Below are 21,022 nucleotides of genomic sequence, written 5' to 3'. Positions count from 1 at the left end.
GACTGCAGTTGTGGTTCCATTGTTCCAATTGTGACAGCCCACTCACTCTTGCGTCCCTTAGATACCTACTTCTGCGGATGAGTAGGAGGTGGAGACATACCCCCATGTACAGACCCCTTGTGGACGTAGCTACACTGGAGGACAGACACATTATTCTCACCTATAGACTGAACAGGGCCACAGTCACTGAGCTGTGTGCCCAATTGGAGCATGACCTGATCTCATCATCCGTCATCCAACTGGGATTCCCCCTCTTGTGCAAGTGCTATCAGTGCTCCATTTCTTGGCAACTGGTTCTTTCCAGGTGACAGTGGGCTTTGCAGCAGGAATGTCACAGCCTATGTTCTGAATCATGCAGCCGTGCATTGGTATAGCATGCATTGTGGTTAGTCATATGTGTAGGTGCAGTATGTGGGATGGAGTGGAGTGATGGAAGTGAGGGTAAGGGTGTGAGATGGCATGCAGGTATGGGAGGTGATAAGTGGTAATTGTTGACTTACCAGTGTCCAGTCCTCCGGCTACTCCAGCGAGTCTCTCAGGATGCAGTAATGCCAAGACTTGCTCCTCCCATGCTGTGAGCTGTGGGGGTGGAGGTGGGAGTCCACCGTCAGTCCTCTGTATGGTGATCTGGTGCCTTGCTGCCACAGAACGTACCTTCCCCTGTAAGTTATTCCACCTCTTCCTGATGTGATCCCTTGTTCTTGGGTGCTGTAGCACGCCGTTCACCCTGTCCCCGATTCTCCGCCATAGCTCCATCTTCCTTGCAATGGATATCTGCTGTACCTGTGTTCCAAACAGCTCTGGCTTTACCCTGACAATTTCCTCCACCATGACCCTTAACTCCTCATCAGGGAAACGGTGGTGCTGTTGTTGGGACATGGATGTTGTGTGGTCTGTGTTGGTAAGAGTGTGTTGAGTAATGTGGTGGGGTGTGTGATGTGGGGTGCGTGAGGGATGTATGGGTGTAAGTGGTGTGTGCCTAGTTGTCGCAGTGGTCTTGGTGTCAGTCTTGTGGCAATGCTTTGTATTCATAAAGGGTTGTGTGTAATGTGGGTGAGTGTTTTATCGTGGTGTGTGTATGAATGTCAGGTGTGTGTTTTTCATATTGACCAATGTAGTATTGTTTTATATGTGGGTGTCCATTTTGAGTGCGGTGGTATGCCGCCAATGGTTTACCGCCATTGAATGTCCGCTGTGGTGATTCGTGGGTCATAATGTTATGGGCGTTGTTTTGTTGGCGTAAAAGTATGGGTGTTGGTACTGCCACTTTAGCACGGACCTTTGGGCAGGCGGATTTGTGTATGTGGCAGTATTCTGTCGGATTGGTGTGTGTGTGTCATAATATGGCAAAAGGATATTTGCCACTGCGGCTGTATGTTGGCAGCTGTCACCGTGGCGGTAAGCAGCATTTACCATCAATATCATAATGAGGGCCTTTATGTACATTCTCACTTAAATAATTCAATAAGGCAATAGTGTTTTGCCTGCATGCGTCCTTCGTCTTTGAAACAACCAAAATATCATCAATGTACTGGACTAATACTGATTAGAAAGGCATTTCTAAATTCTTTTTCAACACCTGAATAAATATGGACGGAGACTCTTAAAAGCCTTGTGAGATCCTACACCAGGAATGTGCACGATTACAGAATTTAAAACAGAAAAGAAATTGGTTACCCTCAAAAATGCTTGTGATTAGGTACCACTGGACACCATTTGACCACTATATCATTATTTTTTCTGTAATCTTGAACAATTCTGAATTTTCCACTTGGTTTTCGCAAACCTTCACATGGGATGCTCAGCACTTCTTTCAGAACTTTCTATTTCACAAAATCTGAAATTGTGGGAGTATCTCCTTCAATTATATTTTGTGCCCAATATACTGTGGTATCTGTGAAAAAATTGCACTGGGCTTGAATGTGACTTTAACTGGTTGAACTCCTCTGATCAGACCAATGTCTTTCCCAGAAAGGTCCCAAACTTTTATTGTAACTCTACCTTGTAAATCAGTTGCCAGGTCTTGTACTATAAATGCAGGATAAAAATGAATCAGTGAAAACTCTTCATTAACTGAATCATATTCAATTGGCATAGATGAGTCGTCATCATCATCACTATTCGTCTGAATAACAATTCCATCATTTGAACCTGTAAACAAACATTTTGTGTACCACCACAGATCTCTTCCCAGTAAGGAAACTGGACATGAGTCGCAGACTACAAATTTGTGCAAACCTTCAAAATTGCCAGTTTTAACAGGAACCAGTTAAATAATCGGGTTTTTCAGGAATTGAATTGCAACTCTTACAATCTGCACTGTTTTCCCAGAAAGTGGCACATTAGGAATTTCTGCGGTTTTTACTGTAGAGTGTGTACCTCCTGTATCAACTAAAAATAAAACCTGATGACCCATTACTTTTCCATTTACAGAAGGACACCTTTGATCCACTTCTAATAAAGCTGCTAACACACATTCTTCTTCAACCGAACTCTCATTCATCAATTCATCATTCGATTCATCCTCACTGTGAAGTGTAAACTGTTGTACTGTCTAATTACTTTGATTTAACTTTTGACCTGTAGTCTGCTGAGAAAGCATCACCTGCTACTGTGCCATTGGAGCTTGAGGTATCTGCATTTGTTGCTTGGTATCATTTGTATTTGGGGCTGCATTTGTTGTGGCTATGACTTCTGAAAACATGGCACCTGTCTCTGTTGCATCGGTTAGGGACTTTGCATTTGCGGAAGAATCTGCATTTGTTTATTCATATTCTGGACATTTAAATTAGGACTCCTTATTCTCGGTCCCCTCAAATTTGGTAAAGATTGTTTTAATTCATCTGTGTAACAACACCGTCCTGTACCATCATTGGACACTCCTGTTTCCAATGTCCGAGGCCCCCGCAAGTGTGACAAAGTAACTTCCTTTTCATTGTCTGCATATCACCTGGTTTAAGAATAGTACTCAAAACAACGCCACGTTTTCCGTTTCCACCCCAATCTCTACCTCTTGTCCGACCCTGACTTTGAAACAACATGAAAGTGTTTTCCTGTTGTGGAACAATTCCCTGCATTCCTGATTGTGCCGCTTTAATCTGCATCACCATCGCCTTTTTCTTCAATTTCTTCTGCTTAATTTCAGTCCCGTCACTACAGTAAACAAACTGTAATACTGGTTTTGCTTACCAGCAATTCAAATGACTCATAAGCATCTGGCTAAATTCAGGTCTCAATCCTTTAAGAATTCTGAACACAAAATGAATCATGTCTTTGGGCTCAATTGTGTCTGTACCACTGTAATCTTTAAATGCCTGCAACAATCTCTCATAATACAGATATATTGACTCCTTTGCTTCCTGTGCTGTCCTATCGATTCTCTGCCAATCAATACTCCTAGGGGAAATTCTCATTTTCAAAAATGGAATCATTTTGTAATAGTATTTCAGTACATCAGGAGATAGTACACCTGTAACTCGATCTCCTGGAGGGTCTCTTGTTGGCCAGTTCACACCCCTTTTGCGTTCCACTCACAAATCATCAGGAACCGCTATTTCTAAAAGAGTATTTAAACCTTCCCACAGGCATTTTGTGAGTTTCACAAGCCTATCTGTTTGCCATTCCACTATTTTCTCTCTCAGTCCTGGGTAGTCATTTGTAAAAGATAAAACATCACTCCTGCTCCAAGGGACATATACATAATTCCCTTTAGGAATTTCTCTAATTGGTAATATCTTTACTGGATTTACAGTCTGCTTTGCATCAGCACTTACATTCGCAGACTCCTTTTTCTTCTGATCTCTTTTCTTTACTCATCTGTCTTCCCATTTATTTAATGCTCTCTACGTTTGAATATTCTCAATTAATTCCTTAATATGAATTTTTATTCCCAGTATTCTCATGTTTTCAATATCTTTTCAATCAAATTCTAATCTGTCACTTCTTTTCAGTGGCTTTGATTTCTCAATTTCTACTTCATATTTCTCTGCAAGTTCTGATAATTTCTGGTGTGCTAATCCTGCTCTGTTTTTAAATTTTTTACATGTGAGACGTGACTCATCTTCATTATATGAGTCAATTCGATTTAACTTAAGTGTACCTTCAATCATTTCATTTAATTCTAATTTATGTATTGCCATGATCAATGAATCTCCTCCTTCTGCATTTGTTTTTGCTCCACTCATTTTTTCAACCAGTCTGTTAACTGCTGAGCTGTCAAACCTTATATAGAGACAGCATTATTTACATTGAGCACACTCTGTAGACTGATACACAGAGTTTGAGGAGTCATCAGAAACAAATTTAAATTCAAATATGACTTTCCTAAATTCTGTGAAGTCCTAGGATAGTTTAAGTCAACTAGTGGACCTGTCTAGTCAAAATTCTGATTCACTGGAGACATGACTCCTGCATTAACATTGAATCTCTCAATTTTTGCATTTGAATTAAAAATATTCTGTACATTACAATCATGATTTCCCCTTGGCAAACAATAGTACAACAGGACCTATAGTAACAGGTACTATTAATGCTTCTGGACTTGATTGAACATTCTGATTTCTCTAGTAAATTACTCCAGAACTCTGACCTGATAGCATTGAGGAATTCAACTGTGATCTTGTTAAAGCTGTATATCTCGGCATTGGCTGAAATTGCACTGGAGCCATTGAACTAGGTGTAGACTCCACCTGAACAATCATTGGTTTCTAGCAAATCTGTGATATCTGTGATGTTGGCACCACTGGTACCTTCATGCTCAGTGTGGATCTTACAACAGGAATTGTAGGTTAGTCTAGTAGGAACATTAGTTGCAACCTGTACTGGACTTGGGGTTACTACCACTGCTACTGGTGCACTTGGACCAGTACTAGTACCTGGACTTGTCCCTTGAGCTACATACGGAGGAGTACGACTTCTCAGTAACAGCATTATAAATTCAACATGATCTGAGCCATCATCCTAAGTCAATGATTTCCTAGGCTCATCTGACTTCAACTCATCTTCTACAGAAGAGTCCTTATTCTTTTTCTTTGTCATTTGTCTGACACAGCTCGCTTTCTCTTATGTAATTGCAGGAAACATTTGAATTCCCTGTAAAGTTTCTGTTCCTCCAAAATTTCTGCTAATTATCCCATTTTGCCTCCAATAATGTCTTCTCAACTTTTCTCATTCTCCTCTCAAATTTAATTTTTTTCTTGCTGTCTGGCCACTGACTCCCAAATGGCTAAAGCTTCAAATTGTACTGGTCTCGGAATAGGTGTTAATTCCTACAGCACTCCACTCAAATTTTCTAAAGTGTTCATATTAAATGTTCCATAGGCAGGAAATGCTAAGCTTCCTTCTCTGTAATTTTGCACCACTGTTTCAACCAAATGCATGCTGCGGTACCTTCATATATCAATTACGATATATGAAGGTGTACCTTCTGGCGGGGCAATGTCTCCTATCCTAACTGAAATAAAAGCATCCCCTTAAGCGCACTCTTTAACGTTTTGAAAAATTTCATTTTTACTTTAATATAGCTTAAAACTGCAATCGAAGTTCAAAACAGGAAGTCATTCAATCCCAAAATCCTTTTCACTTGCCTCTCTCAACCAATAACCCTTCACAGTTGCCCACCAGTCTGTTCGCGACTCCTTCTCACCAACCAGCCTATCCCAGCACGGACCTAGTGATGTCACACTCACTCGCACAGCGGCTGACAAAGTCTTCTAGCTTGTCCTCCAAACTTGATTTACACAAAACATAATGTAAAATATTGTGTCCACCAAAGAAAAATCAACACTCCGACTCGTCTGTTTACTACAGGTAGGGAACACAATCAATTTGGAAGCTTCACAAATATTTTAATTGCAGCTTTTAGCTCTGACACTGTTCATTCAATCTTCGCTTTCTCTGATTCGCAAGTAAAATTTGACTAGCAAATTTCACCCTCAACTAATACTAGATCCTCCTGGTACACTCAGGTATCACCAATGTTTGTCAAACTAGCACTCCATAATCACGCACACTCTAAGAATGCTATTTGTCAATCACGCCTGATTGACCAGATAAGTTACAACAACAATAACCAACTGTCTCCTACACTTGTACAATACTCCTGAGTCTTAGACCACGCAGGATCCGTACACCAACAACCACGTGGGCATTTTTTGAGCACGAAATGCCACCCCAAATCAAGTAACAGGACTTCCCCACACACACCCTTTGGATAACGCACACTCCATTGGAGTACGTAAACTCCCTAATTCTCACACACTTCACAATTCACCTCCGATTTGCTAAAACAGTGCAAGCGTAAACCCTGTTCCAAACACAAATTATACTAGGAACACTGGGAACATCCCCAAACAAGCATTGGCAAATCCAAATTGCATCCAAACAAGCATTGGCATAACCACATTTCAAAATTTCAACTAGCACTGGTAAAACCAAATCTCCTAATTCTTTCTAAATAACATATAGCTACTAAAAACAGGACCTTTCCCTCTTAATGAGATGAAACAATCCTCTGCTACCAAAAATCTGGGCGTGTCCAGCCTTATATTTCTTTAGATATTTTGGTCCAGATGTATTAAGAATACATTTTGCGAATCGGAAATAGCAATTTTTAAAAAATTGCTATTTCTGAGTCGCAAAATGCAATGTATCAAATTTGCGATTCAGTAATAGCGATTTCTTAAAAAACGCAAATGCTATTACCGAAACGCAAGTTGTCGGCCCATATTTGCGAATATTTTTCATGTCCCAAATTGCGAATTCCTAACTGGAATTCTCAATTTTGGGAAATGCAGAGTCCAGGGTGCTGGGGGCCTAAGGCCCCCTCTGCTGCACCCCAAAACATTTTTTAACAATATGTAAGGTGCACACATGCCAAAAGGGCATGTGTGCTTTACACGTAAATTTTAAAAATGCGTTTTAAATGCATTTTAAAAATATGCACATGGTTACCACCAAGTTCAGCTTGGTGGTAATAGCGATTTCTTAATGCCCAATTCGCATTAAGGAATTGCTTCATATATGTGCTTTAGAAATCGCAAATAAGGATTCCTTATGTGCGATTTCTTATTTAGAGAGTCGCAATTTGCGACTCTCTAAACAGGGTCGCAATTTTAAGGAATCGCTATTTTTGCGATTCCTTAAAATTGCATTTAGAATGCCTTTGATACATTCTGAAAGGGCCTTTTCCATTCACAAAAGGGCATTTGCACCATTTGAGAATGCAAAAAGCTTTGATACATCTGGCCCTTTATCCCCTTCTGTGCCCAGGACGTAATGGTTACGGCCTGAGGCACAGTGCTCATTTGCCCAGGACGTAACCATTACGTCCTGGGCACAGAGCACAGAGGGAGCGCTAGCGCTCCCTCTGTGGGGTTCCCCCCCACACCCCCAAGGTAGGGATGGAAGGGGAAGCCCTTCCCCTTCCACCCCCGACCCCCCACCCCCGTGACATCAGCGCGCGATCGTGCGCTGATTGTCACAAGGCCTCCTCCCATCGCGCTGGAAGCTGAAGAGAAATGCTTTGCATTTCTCTTCCGATCACATGGAGGAGGCCGGAGAGGCTTCCACGGGAAGGAAATGAATTTCCTTCCCTTCGAAATCTCTCTCAGCGTTTTTGCAGCCGGATTGTAAAGCAATCCTGCTGCTAAAACGCCCTCTAGACACCAGGGATTTAAATTTTTAAAGGAAATTGGCATAAGGGAGCGACCCCTGGGGGGCAGATCAGCCTATTTTAATTACGCCGATCTGCCCCCAAGGGGGGCAGAACCCACTAGGCACCGGGGATTTTTTGTTGTTGTTGTTTTACAGATGGGGAGGCAGAAACCTCTAGGTGCCAGGGCTATTTTTTTATTGTGTTTTTTTTTTTTGTTTGTTTGTTTTTTAGAGATGGGGAGAGACCCATTAGGCAAGGGTCGCTCCCCTGGGGGGCAAATTGTATTTAGACCATTTCTGCCCCCCTTGGGGGCAGATCGGCCGATTTTAGGTTAATCTGCCCCCAAGGGGGGCAGAAACAACTAGGCACCGGGGATCTTTTTTTTTGTGCCAATGTCACGCAGGGGGAGCGACCCCGTAGGCAAGGGTCGCTCCCCTGCGGGTTTGGGGGCAAATTTATTTTAGGACATTTCTGCCCCCCCCTGGGGCCGACTGAGCTAGAGCCTAAAATCCACAGGTAGGCACTTTGCAAAAAAAACCTCTGTTTTCTGTGAAAAAATTTGATGTGTCCACGTTGTGTTTTGGGCCATTTCCTTTCGTGGGAGCTAGGCCTACCCACACCAGTGAGGTACCATTTTTATCGGGAGACTTGGGGGAACGCTGGGTGGAAGGAAATTTGTGGCTCCTCTCAGATTCCAGATCTTCTGTCACCGAAATGAGAGGAAAAAGTGTTTTTTTGGTCATATTTTGAGGTTTGCAAAGTATTCTGGGTAACAGAACCTGGTCAGAGCCCCACAAGTCACCCCATCTTGGATTCCCCTAGGTGTCTAGTTTTCAAAAATGCGCTGGTTTGCTAGGTTTCCCCAGGTGCCGGCTGAGCTAGAGGCCAAAATCCACAGGTAGGCACTTTGCAAAAAACACCTCTGTTTTCTGTGAAAAAATGTGATGTGTCCACGTTGTGTTTTGAGCCATTTCCTTTTGTGGGCACTAGGCCTACCCACACAAGTGAGGTACCATTTTTATCGGGAGACTTGGGGGAACACAGAATAGCAAAACAAGTGTTATTGCCACTTGTCTTTCTCAACATTGTTTCCTTCCAAATATAAGGCAGTGTGTAAAAAAGACGTCTATTTGAGAAATGCCCTGTAATTCACATGCTAGTATGGGCACCCCGGAATTCAGAGATGTGCAAATAACCACTGCTTCTCAACACCTTATCTTGTGGCCATTTTGGAAATACAAAGGTTTTCTTGATACCTATTTTTCACTTTTTATATTTCAGCAAAAGAATTGCTGTATACCCGGTATAGAAGGAAAACCCATTGCAAGGTGCAGCTCATTTATTGGCTCTGGGTACCTAGAGTTCTTGTTGAACCTACAAGCCCCATATATCCCCGCAAACAGTCCAGCTGACGTAACCGTATATTGCTTTAAAAAATCTGACATCGCAGGAAAAAGTTACAGAGTAAAACGTGGAAAAAAATTGCAGGTTTTTACCTCAATTTCAAAATTTCTTTTTTATTTCAGCTATTATTTTCTGTAGGAAACACTTGTAGGATCTACACAAATGACCCCTTGCTGAATTCAGAATTTTGGCTACTTTTCAGAAATGTTTAGCTTTCTGGGATCCAGCATTGGTTTCTCACCCATTTTGGTTACTAACTGGAAGGAGGCTGAAAGCACAAAAAATAGTAAAAATGGGGTATGTCCAAGTAAAATGTCAAAATTGTATTGAAAAATTGGGTTTTCCAATTCAAGTCTGCCCTTTCCTGAAAGCTGGGAAGATGGTTATCTTGCCATCGCAAACCTTTTGTTGATGCCATTTTCATGAGAAAAAAAACACGAGCTGCCTTCTGCAGCCCTTTTTTCCCATTTATTTGAAAAAAACAAACTTTTCACTGAATTTTGGCTAATTTCTTGGTCTCCTTCAGGGGAACCCACAAAGTCTGTATACCCCTAGAATCCCTAGGATGTTGGAAAAAAAGGATGCAAATTTGGCATGGGTAGCTTATGTGAACAAAAAGTTATGAGGGCCTAAGCGCGAACTGCCCCAAATAGCCAAAAAAAAGGCTCGGCACAGGAGGGGAAAAGGCCTGGCAGCGAAGGGGTTATTAGTAAGGTGACATGTAATGGGTAACCAACAATTACCCTTAGAAGGCAACACAAATCTTTGGACTCAGATAGGAGTGTGCTAACATCCTAACAAAAAACACTGACAATATCAATTCAATAGATATCAATTTCAATTTGGAGGCAGTAATTTAAATGCACCATGACCTATGAGGCCATAAATCACCACACTTAATAAAGTTCAAACATTTATTGCCTTTTGATTAACAGTGCCAACATCACGTAAATCAAATGCATGAGCAAATTGTATAGCTACAGAAACAATACAGGCTGACCAAACCTTTGAAAGAATCTCAATCTAGATAGAATATTTATAATTAAAAATTCAAGAACCACCATGCAGAATAAAAATAACAGAAGTATGATTGAAACTGAATACATTTAGTTATTGCAGATGAGTCATTTATAATCAAATTATATTAAACAGCTGAATTTAGAATTTAACATTCTTGCCTATTACTCTGATTTGATAAGCATGTTTGGAAATCAAGCAAAAAAGAAGAGAAGACAAAAATTAATTTGGAACACATTTGACTATGGCGCTAACAAAAAATAGCGGTTGGATTTTCTAAAGTGAGATAACATACTGTAAATATCTGCAAGAAAGACAAATGCACATTTGGATATACCTCTCCTAAATAGATCAGCAAGCAGCAATTTCTTCATCGGTGGAGCAGATGGTCTTCATTGTCCAGCATCAGTATTATGATTGGGAAACAGTTAGTAAACTTTGGCCTTATTGCATTTGGACTGACAGAATCATAGACAAAGAACTAAGAAAAACAGGAACACATCATTTGACTAGCTTAGAAAGAAGGAATCTGAGCTTACATCATCTAAACTTTGCTATATTAAAGTCCAAGAAAGCAACTAACTAAAATGTAATTGGTCAGATTATGGGGTGTTTTAGGTCAGAACCAAGTAACTTTTCTTCATTTTCTACATTCCCTATTGGCTCATCTCCTCTGCTCCTGGTCACCAGTTCAGGCAGCACAATACAATTGTTGCAGGTTATACATAAGCGATGAAGACTCTTGTTCCTGGGTACACATTATCTAATCTATCGACATACAAATGTTACAACATACGAACATGACTTATCCACAGTGAGCAAATCACACAAGATGCTTACAGAAACATCATTTTACAGAGTTAACACTTTTAAAACATTGCCCCTGGAAAATTACTAAAACTTGAGGCCTTTTAAAACCAATGCTAAAACATGAACTATTAAACATTTCATATTTAAACTATTAATCCTTTTAGTACATATTAATATTCATTTTTCAGTACATTTAATTAGGAATAAACAAAACACATTTTCATTAAAGAGTTACTTGCTCCTGTTTATACATGTTGTTTATGGTGTCCATCACTTTTGCCATTTACACATTGCACTTTTTAAACATACATTAATTTCAAAAACGACTTTTAATACACACTTTACTCTTTTAGTTAGTACTTTAATACTTCAAAATTTTATTAATTAACTTGCTCTCTAACACAGGCACCTCCAACAGCAACTAGTGCTGTAAAAGGAAATAAAACCTGAGCCCTCAGGAGTAGGACAGGCTTTAATTGGAGGGATGCATTGGGGAATAGGGGGTCAGCACATACCACTGACTTCTTGTTGTGTGAAAAACACCGCTTTATTGAAATAGGGCCACATCACATCATTTACCTGGCGTTGATTCTTACAAAACTAAAACCTTACTACACACTTGATTAGCTAATTTGTCCCCTTCCCCGTTCTACAAATGTCACTCTCCCAACAACCTAAACTGCAAAGCTGTACCCCTTGCTTTGGGTTAAGGTTCCTACTTTGAGGCTTTCATCATCCCATCCAGTTTAACTGTAACTATTAAACCTGTAACTAAATTAACTTGTTACTGAACCTTAAACTGGCTGCCTTGCCTTAGATGCTCCTGCCTACCTATTCCCCTTGTGTTTGGATCGCCGCTGCCAACAACAATAAACATGGCTAACCCTCCCTACCCACTTGTTCCAAGAAAACAAACCTACCCCAGATAACTAATCCTAAGTGAAAGCCTCTCCATTCCCTCTAAGTCTAAGCTCAGAGTTGGGGGGTGAGGGTGTAACAGATCCTACAACTTCAGCCAGCCACCAAACCACTTAGTATGAAATGGTGACTGGCACCTAAAAAAGGCTATATATTTACTACCCAGACTAGCTATAGCCCAAATCCAGCCCAAGAGGCAGCCCTGGGCTCCTCCATGCCCCAAAATAACAAGGGGGGAGACTTTCCGGTGGTCAGCTGACCCCAAGTCTCCCTTCCGGAATAAGGGACCAGAACAGACCACTGACACCTTGATGTGTGAAAAGAGCACTTTATTAAATGAAGTGCACATCACATCAATTACCTGGCCTCAAGCCTTACAAAACGAAAACCTCACTACACACTTGATTAGATAATTTCCCCTCTCCCCCCCCTACTAAAGTCCCTACCCCTGCAACTTAAACTGCAAAGCTGTACCCCCTGCTTTCGGTTAAAGGTCCTCCTTTGAGGCTTTCATCCTCCCATCCCCGTTAACTGTAACTATTAAACCTGTAACTAATTTAACATGTTACTGAACCCTAAACTGGCTGCCTTGCCCAGGTGTGCTCCTGCCTACCGCTTCCCTTCCAATTTGGATCGCCGCTGCCAACAACAATAAACTTGGCTAACCCATGCCACTTCACTGAAAAACTGCTAGTCAGAAAAAGTGAAGCTTTGCTTCCCCTTTTTTTGCCCCCTGCTGTCACCTGCCTGAAGGACGTAAGGAGCATTTGACCTTTGTCACCTACTTGTAACCACCTATGCTCTATTCTGCCTATACTGTTCCTCCTACAAAAAGTCCTCATCTCCATGTTTATTTTCTGCCTGGTCTTCTCTATGGAAGCTGGTTTGACAGCCCCCCTCCACTCTCTGTGCGGGATAAACTACGTCCAAATTACATGTGTCCCTGACCACTGTTTTTCATATTTCTAAGAGGTCGTCCTTCGTTCCTTGCATCAGTACTACTCTGTTCTCAACCACTAGATCATTCTCTCTGAGGTGTATTAGCAACAAATCAGGACATAGCCCCTGATTCATCAGTCTGTTTAAACATTGCAGGAGTTCCCTCCATCTCATGCCATATTTTCTATGCCATCTAACATTGAGTAATGTTGGGTTAAATCCCAAGTTGGCAGCATGATTACTTTCCTTCGCCTTTCTTTCCGTCCATTTTACGAATGAATGGCCCACGATCCAAACCGTGAGAGCTAGCACATCCGGGACTGGTACAGCACCTGAAAAACACAATTATAAGTGTAAGCCATCCCTCCTTACTGCCACTCCTCCCTCCTATATTTTACTCTGAGAGCAGTCGGATGTCCGCCTCCCTAGCCTCCTAATGCTCCCACTCCCCCACCCTCTACCCGCTTCTTCTGTCGCCACCCCAATCCTAAAGGAATGAGTGCCCTAGCCTGCTGCCTCCACCCCGATACTCGTCAGCACCTTCCTTAAAACAGCTAACAGCTGATATGCCCTTACGTGCTACCAGACAAATGCAAGAAAACTTCTCCCTTCTCTGCTGATCTCCATGCTTTGAGCCGGCAAGCCCACCTTACTGGGCAAACTGCTTGCACCAGGTAAGATCGCAATACAACCTCCTTAACCCTTCCCCTCTGATTTGTCTTTGACTTGCACAGCCATACCCTCACACCCCCTCACTCCAGGACACCCCCTTGCACATTACGCCTCTGTTCTTCTTATTGCCCAACAATTTGGACACCTGAAATTCACCAAAAACCATTCACACCATCAATGTGGAAAATAAAATCATCTAATCCTCGCAATGGTAACCCGAGACTGACCCTTCTCAATTAAGGTCAAGATAAATTAGACTACATCCTTCGTTCTGTCCCACACCCCCCCTCTAAAAACTCCTGCCAAGCTTGACTGTACGCTTGTCTTGTCAACCCCACCAAAGAATCTATGACCAGTTGTAGCATCCTCTGCCTTCAGCCGTGCACAGCTTGGATGGCATCCTGTTCCTGACTTTCTCTGTGGCCGTGTCCAACCCATGGAACCTCTCTCACTGTGAACAAGAAAAAGCATCTGCAATGTCATTGTCCATGCCTGCTATGTGTCGTGCCCTAAATATAATGTAGTATTTCAGGCATTAATACATACTAAGAGAGGGGTAACAGGAAGAAATTCCCTTGTCCCTCCTCCCAACAAACTGAACCACTATCACAAAAAAGACAAGGAAATAATGGTAGATGTCCACAAAGCAAATAAAAGCTCCACCTAAATATCAAACAATGCTGGCTTGTTAAAAAATTGCCCTCACCCACTAGTCTTGGCATGCCTCATCTTCGGGCTTTAATACAGATCCCCTCTACATCCAACATCAGGGATGGAGCAATAGGGAAGGGGAAACAATACATCACAAACATATAGGGATCTATCATGCAAAAAAAGGCAAACCTGTTAAAACTCTCTCATGGGTATCCAGGCCATAATCTTTATTCAGTGATCCCCTGGATAGGATGATTAAAAATGGAACAATGGTGGTGATACTGGGACAGTAACACCCATTCAATCTGGTTATCTGCTCTTAAGCTGACATATTTCGGCCATCTCCATTGTCTGTATGGGTCAGTCGGCCTTCATCAGGACTTTGGATCCCTTATGCCATAACCCGTACCTGTTATCATGTAATCTCAAAAAACAGGGTAGCTTGGACTACCTCGTCCCTTATCAGTACAGACACTTCGAATCATCGAGTTTCATTACTTTGTTGCCTAAACTGGAACTCGATGGGTGTGCTTCCCTGTAGTCATGCATTCATCAAGGGACCAGCATCTCCTAACTCGGCTACACGTAGCTCTGTGGATGTTTTTCGCAATACACGCCTACATGGAGCTATGGCCTCGGGCACCTATTTCGTTTCTTGGAGCATGAGGGTGGCACAGCAGTGCACACACCTACACTGCCACCACCACCCCCACAGACGCTCTTTGCATTTGGAGGTCTGCGTGCCCGGCTCCCCCGACCAGGAGATCCTAGCGCCCAACCTCACACAGCAACTGAACGGCCTGCACCACCCGATCATTGCCTATCAATGCCATCACGGTAAGTAATGCTATTTCATAACCAAATGTGACTAACTAAGCTATTTATGCCATTTAAAGACAATGGTAAGAGTTACAGTTAACCACTAACGGACTACGCTCTTGACGACAAACACGTCCTACAACTTCAGCCAGCCACCCAACCACTTATTATAAAAGGGTGGCTGTCACCTGAAAATGACTACATATATACTACCCAGCCCAACTATAGCCCAAATCCAGCCAAAAAGCCCAATGGGTAGCCCTGGGCTGCTCCATTCCCCAAACTAACCCGGGGGGAGACCTCCCAGTGGTCAGCTGCCCCCACGTCCCCCTTCCAACATGCACTCAATTCCACCAAAATGTTACGGGCTGCGCAGGCTTGCTACCTTGCTGTTTGGGAAGCCCTCCATGCAAAAGGGGCATGGCTAGCCTGTGACACTTTGCAGCAGCCATAAAAGAAGTGGACAAATCAAAAGTCAAATCTGAGTCCAACAGCTCCTGCCCTATATTCAGAGGCTCCCCTTTGAAGCTAGTTTACAAGAAACTAAAACATAAATCAAAAAAATGTGAGACATAAAAACTTAAACAGATTAAAATAACGCATAATTCCCTATGAATGACACGTTACTCCTACACCTTCTAGTCCACATTGTCTTAAATAACATTTACTGTACATTGATTTGCTCACTTGTGTCACTTATTGTCTCTGTATAAAATATTTGTAATGTAAAGCACTCTGACAATCTACAATGGGATAAACAGTGATATTAAAAAAATAAACGTGAGAGGAAGGGAGATCAGGTGCAACATTCGAGGGTGTTATTCTGAGAATCTCTGAAGATAGAGGCTAGTGGGGAGCGTCAATAAGGATTGCCACAGTGGGCGCCACTATTGCTAAAGCCAGATCTGGTCCCAAAATCCACTGAGGGCTTATTTACAAGCCCTGTGCACTGCAGTTGCCTCACTTTTTTGACGCACCAGCAGCGCAGTGCAGGACCATATCCACAAGGTCACGCAAAGACACTTTACGTCGCTTTTCATGGCCTTGTAGATATGGTGTGTAGATATGGTGTGAGACAACGCAGCGCAAGTCACTGAATTGCTTTACACTGCATCAGGGAGGTATTCCATGGGTGTTGCAGTGGGTTTTCCCATGCAACACCCATGGGTTTTGACGCATTCCCAGATATACAAGACTATGTAAATATGGTAATGCATCACAATCTTACACCTCCCCAGGGGAGGTGCAACAAGGATAAATATCTTAATTTTGCCTTGCTTTTTCCTCTTTCGATGTGTGCTGCAGTGTGCTGCACACATTGAAAGAGTAAAAAACCTCCATGGATTACACTGCCCTGTGTCACGGGGTATGTAAATAATCCCCTTAGTCACCATGATTGCACCCAACATTCCACCCCAGAGATGCATTTTCAAAAAAATAGCATTCAATCGCTGTATTATATTTTTATAAAAACAGCCCACACATGATTGCAAATAATGCACCATTCTCTGACTTATAAGAAAACAAAAGTATAAGAAAATAAATATCAATATAAATAGAAAACCTCAGCCTCTACCCCATTTTCTTTCTACTCACTCCTTCCCCCAAACAACACAGAGAGATTGTGTTGGATCTGGCCCTTTTTGCAGGGTTATCCACAAACGTTTTGCCTTGTTTCTCCCATTTTACCTGACCTTTTTTTGTTGGCTTTAGGACTCTGGGCACTTTACCACTGCTAACCAAAGCTAAAGTAAATATGCTGTCTGTCTAAATTGTATTGGCGATTGGTTTATCTATGATTGGCATATTTGATTTACTGGTAAGTCCCTAGTATAGTGCACCAGGGTTGTAGAGGGCCTGTAAATCATGTGCTACTAGTGGGCTTGTAGCACTGATTGTGCCCTACAAACATGTCTCAGGCCTACCATTGCAGTGCCTCTGTGTGCAGTCTTACACTGTCATTTTCACCTGGCAAGTGCACCTACTTGCCATGCCCAAACCTTCCCTTTTGCTACATGTAAGTTGCCCCTGAGGTAGGTTGAAGGCTGCCCCTTGGGCAGGGTGCAGTGTATTTAAAAGGTAGGACATGTACTGCTGGGTTTTACTAGTCCTGATAGTGAAATACTACTAAATTCGGTTTGCACTATTGCAAGGACTATCTCGCCCAAAGAGTAACTTAGTGATTGCCTTGAAATATCTTTTAAGTGTAATTTCCCATTGAGAGCAGATGAATATGTGAGGATGGGGTCTCTGAACTCACAATTTAAAAATACATCTTTTGGTTGAGTTGGTTTTTAAATGTAAGTTTGAAAATGCCACTTTTAGAAAGTGAACATTTTCTTGCTAAACCATTCTGGGGGTCATTCTAACCCTGGCGGTCGGGGACCGCCAGGGCTAAAATGACGGAAGCACCGCCAACAGGCTGGCGGTGCTTCCTTGGCCATTCTGACCGCGGCGGTAAAGCCGCGGTCAGAAAAGGGCAACCGGCGGTTTCCCGCCGGTTTACTCCTGGCCCAGGGAATCCTCCATGGCGGCGCTGCTTGCAGCGCCGCCATGGGGATTCCGACCCCCTTACCGCCGTCCTGTTCCTGGCGGTTTTCACCGCCAGGAACAGGATGGCGGTAACGGGTGTCGTGGGGCCCCTGGGGGCCCCTGCAGTGCCCATGCCACTGGCATGGGCACTGCAAGGGCCCCCTAACAGGGCCCCACTAAGATTTTCAGTGTCTGCAAAGCAGACACTGAAAATCGCGACGGGTGCCACTGCACCCGTCGCACCCCTTCGACTCCGCCGGCTCCATTCGGAGCCAGCATCCTCGTAGAAGGGGGTTTCCCGCTGGGCCGGCAGGCGGCCTTCTGGTGGTCGCCCGCCGGCCCAGCGGGAAAGCCAGAATGGCCGCCGCAGTCTTTTGACCGTGTTGCGGTCATTCGGCGGTTCCAATGTAGGAATGACCCCCTCTGTGTCTCTACCTGTCTGTGGAATACACATCTGGGCTAGGATGGCAGTTGGGCTGTTTCTGAATTCACTCTAGACAGTCACACAAAGGGAGCTGAGGTGTGCCCTGAATTTCCTGATAGGTCTTCCTGGGCTAGAGTGGTGGGAGGAACTGACACTTGCATCTGAATAGGACTATGCCTGTCCTCACACTTAGCAGTCTCCAACCCAATGGAGTGTGTCTGGGGCCAGGGTAGGGAAAGGCAGGGTCTTGTGAAATACAAAGACGTCCATCCACCTCACAACAGCCTCTGGCCCATGCACCTTCACCCAAATTCAGCAGACGTACACCTCCTACAACCACTACCTCTTCCCCCACTCCCAAACCCCCTCCATCTTCCAATCCGAGTGTGTCTAAAAAACTCTTCCTGGCTACACATTGACCTCTTCTCTACACCTCCTCCCAGTCCTTCCCCTAGGGCAAGGCTTTCCAGATCCCAGCCCACCACCTCAGCCACCAAATCCCCAGCCACAGTGGTGCCAGCAACTGCAGGGTCATCGAGTGTGCCACACATCAGGGTTGCCAGTGTGCCACGTAGTGAGGACAAGGACATTCCGCCACCTGCCAAGGTGAAAAAGGTGCCCACATCCCAGAGGGAGAAGCCAAAAGTACCTGCCACCAAGGGCTCAGCAAAAACCAAAGGGGATAGTGGCAAGACAACTGCAGCACCATCAAAGCTGGGGAAGGGCCAAAAGCTGAAGAGCAGGTCAGGAGAGGGCATGGTGGCACCGACTGAGGGACCAGTGTCACACTTTCTGTCCACGACCACGCCAACCTGTACGGCGGGGAACACCGCTAGCTGCCCCGCCACCACAACCGCCACCTGCACCGCCACCTGCACCGTCCCCGGCACCAGGCCCCCTCCAGAACCAGTGGAGAGATTCATCCACTACCTCAGTCCTTGGCAGGATGAAGCACTCTGGGCACCAGGCCCCCTCCAGAACCAGTGGAGACTGTTATCCACTTGAGAGACTGTGGCTTTGCACTCCGCAGGATAAAGCAGTGGGCAAACAACCCACTGGAGAGACTTGAGAGACTGTGGCTTTGCACACCCCAGGATAAAGCAGTGGGCAAACCACCCATTGGAGAGACTTGAGAGACTGTGGCTTTGCACTCCCCCGGATACATCAATGGGCATGGAGCCCCCTTGTGCAGCAGTGGCGTTGTGCGCTCATCAGGCTGAGGTGCCTTCCCTCCCCCTCCCCTTGAGGTGCCTGTATATTTTCGATCTGATGCGCCTGCAGTGTTCTCTCCGTTTCCAGTCAGGTATCATGTGTGGGCCTCGCCCATGCATTTTGGGCCCAGTGGTCCACGGATAATGATTGGAACACTATGCGGACTTGTGTAGTTGGTGTACATGTTTGTATATACTGAATTTGGAGTTTTGACTAATGGATTTTTCATGATTACAATGGTTACAATCATTTCCGTTTGTCCTTGCGTTCTTGCAGGGGGTGGGGGGTGTATATGTAATGTTGCTGCATGTATTTGTGTGTATGTTGTTGTGTGTGAGGTTGGGGGTGTTGCGTGTTGCGTGTGTGTGTCACTCTCTTTCCTCCCCCCTCCCCTTTGTTGTAGGTGCAGTACTCACCGTGGTCGCCGCTGCCGCGTTCATACTCCTGGTAGAAGAGGAGGTAAACCAACATGGGCAGTACGTGTAGTTCGGGCTCCATGGCGTCCTGGTTCCTCGTTGGTTGTCTAGAGGTGAGTGTTTTCCCTTCTGTGTACTGTTTTCGCTGTGCTTTTGATGTCGTTGGTTCCACCCCGGAAAAGGTGGCGGAGAGGCCTCTTGTAATACAGTGGGCGGTACTTTGTCTCCCACCTATCTGTTGGCAGTGTCCGCCGCGCTGTTTGTTTCTACCGCCGTGGCGGTCGGAGTGTTAATGTGGCTGTCTATGTAGGCAGTTTCTGCCACGGTCGTAATCCCATTTTCTTTTTCTGCCGGCCTGTTTGCGGTATTACCGCCGCTTTAACACCGACCGCCAGGGTTGTAATGAGGGCCTATGCCAGGAAGAAGAACTGGATGCTGTAGGAAGGACTGACACTCTTTCTGTTGCTTTGTGGTGCTCACCTGCTGCTTGCTGATTCTGTCCTGGGAGTGAAAGGACTGGACTTGGATTTCTACATCCTACTTTCCAAGGTTCGCCAAGGGGTTGAACTGAGCTTGCCTCCTGTTAAGTAGTCTTAAGGCCGTAGGCGACTTTACCTACCAGTGTCTGGGATCTTTTGATGAGAGTCCTAACTTGCCAAGGGGTGCCAAGTCCAGTTCCTGGGCCTTTGGAAGTGTGCTCTGGTGCAACTAAGCAGAAACTAATCACATCAACTCCAGAGCGACTTCAGAACCCTCGCTGGTCTCTGATTCTGCACCCCTGCCTGCACTGGAGACATGGTTCCTGCTGAGTGCAACGACCGTGCCCGCCAACAGAGGCCTAGAGCAGCACCTTCGAAGTCCTGCCAGGTGTTGTGTCACTGATGTCCATGACACCCAATTTTGCTGCAGCACCTGTGGCCCCATGGTATGATTGTGGCACCGCAAAGTCAATGCCTCGAATCTTGACCTGCTGGATTAATCAACCCCACCTTGTTGTAAGGAACCAACTGTGCAACAGATGCTGCATCACCTCCCCTGCAACCGTAAGGAATTGACACCTCACCTCCCCTGCCTAGCAGTAAGGAACTAACCCGTCACCTTCCTAGTAGCAGTAAAGAACCAATGCCACACCAGATCCAGCGACCCCTCACCTCCACGACTCCAGGCATTCTCTTTGTTTCCTCATACTTTTCCAAGGCACTGTACCTCAGGTCTGTGCGACGCCATGACTGTCCCGCACTCCCTCTCGAGTGGTATCGGACTGTTAGAAGTGACTCTGTCAAGATGCTCTGTATAGCCCCAGTTGGAGCGAATGTGTTTCTAAGCAATATACTAAGATTTAATCTTAAAAAATCTGTATGTTTACTTGTGTATGTTGGATTTTTGTTGTTTCTGGTCTTGTTTTACTCAGATAAATATTGGCTATTGTTTAAACTGGTATGGAGTACTTTTGTGGTGTTTTCACTAGGTTACTGTGTGTGTGTACAAATACCACAGTCTTGAATCCATTCTATTTCTGCATGTTCTAGTGCCATATTTCTACTTGTTTTA

Source organism: Pleurodeles waltl, chromosome 1_2, assembly GCF_031143425.1.
Source record: "Pleurodeles waltl isolate 20211129_DDA chromosome 1_2, aPleWal1.hap1.20221129, whole genome shotgun sequence".
NCBI lineage: Eukaryota > Metazoa > Chordata > Amphibia > Caudata > Salamandridae > Pleurodeles > Pleurodeles waltl.
The sequence above is the reverse complement of the archived record's forward strand: the minus strand, read 5'-3'. Positions refer to the sequence as shown.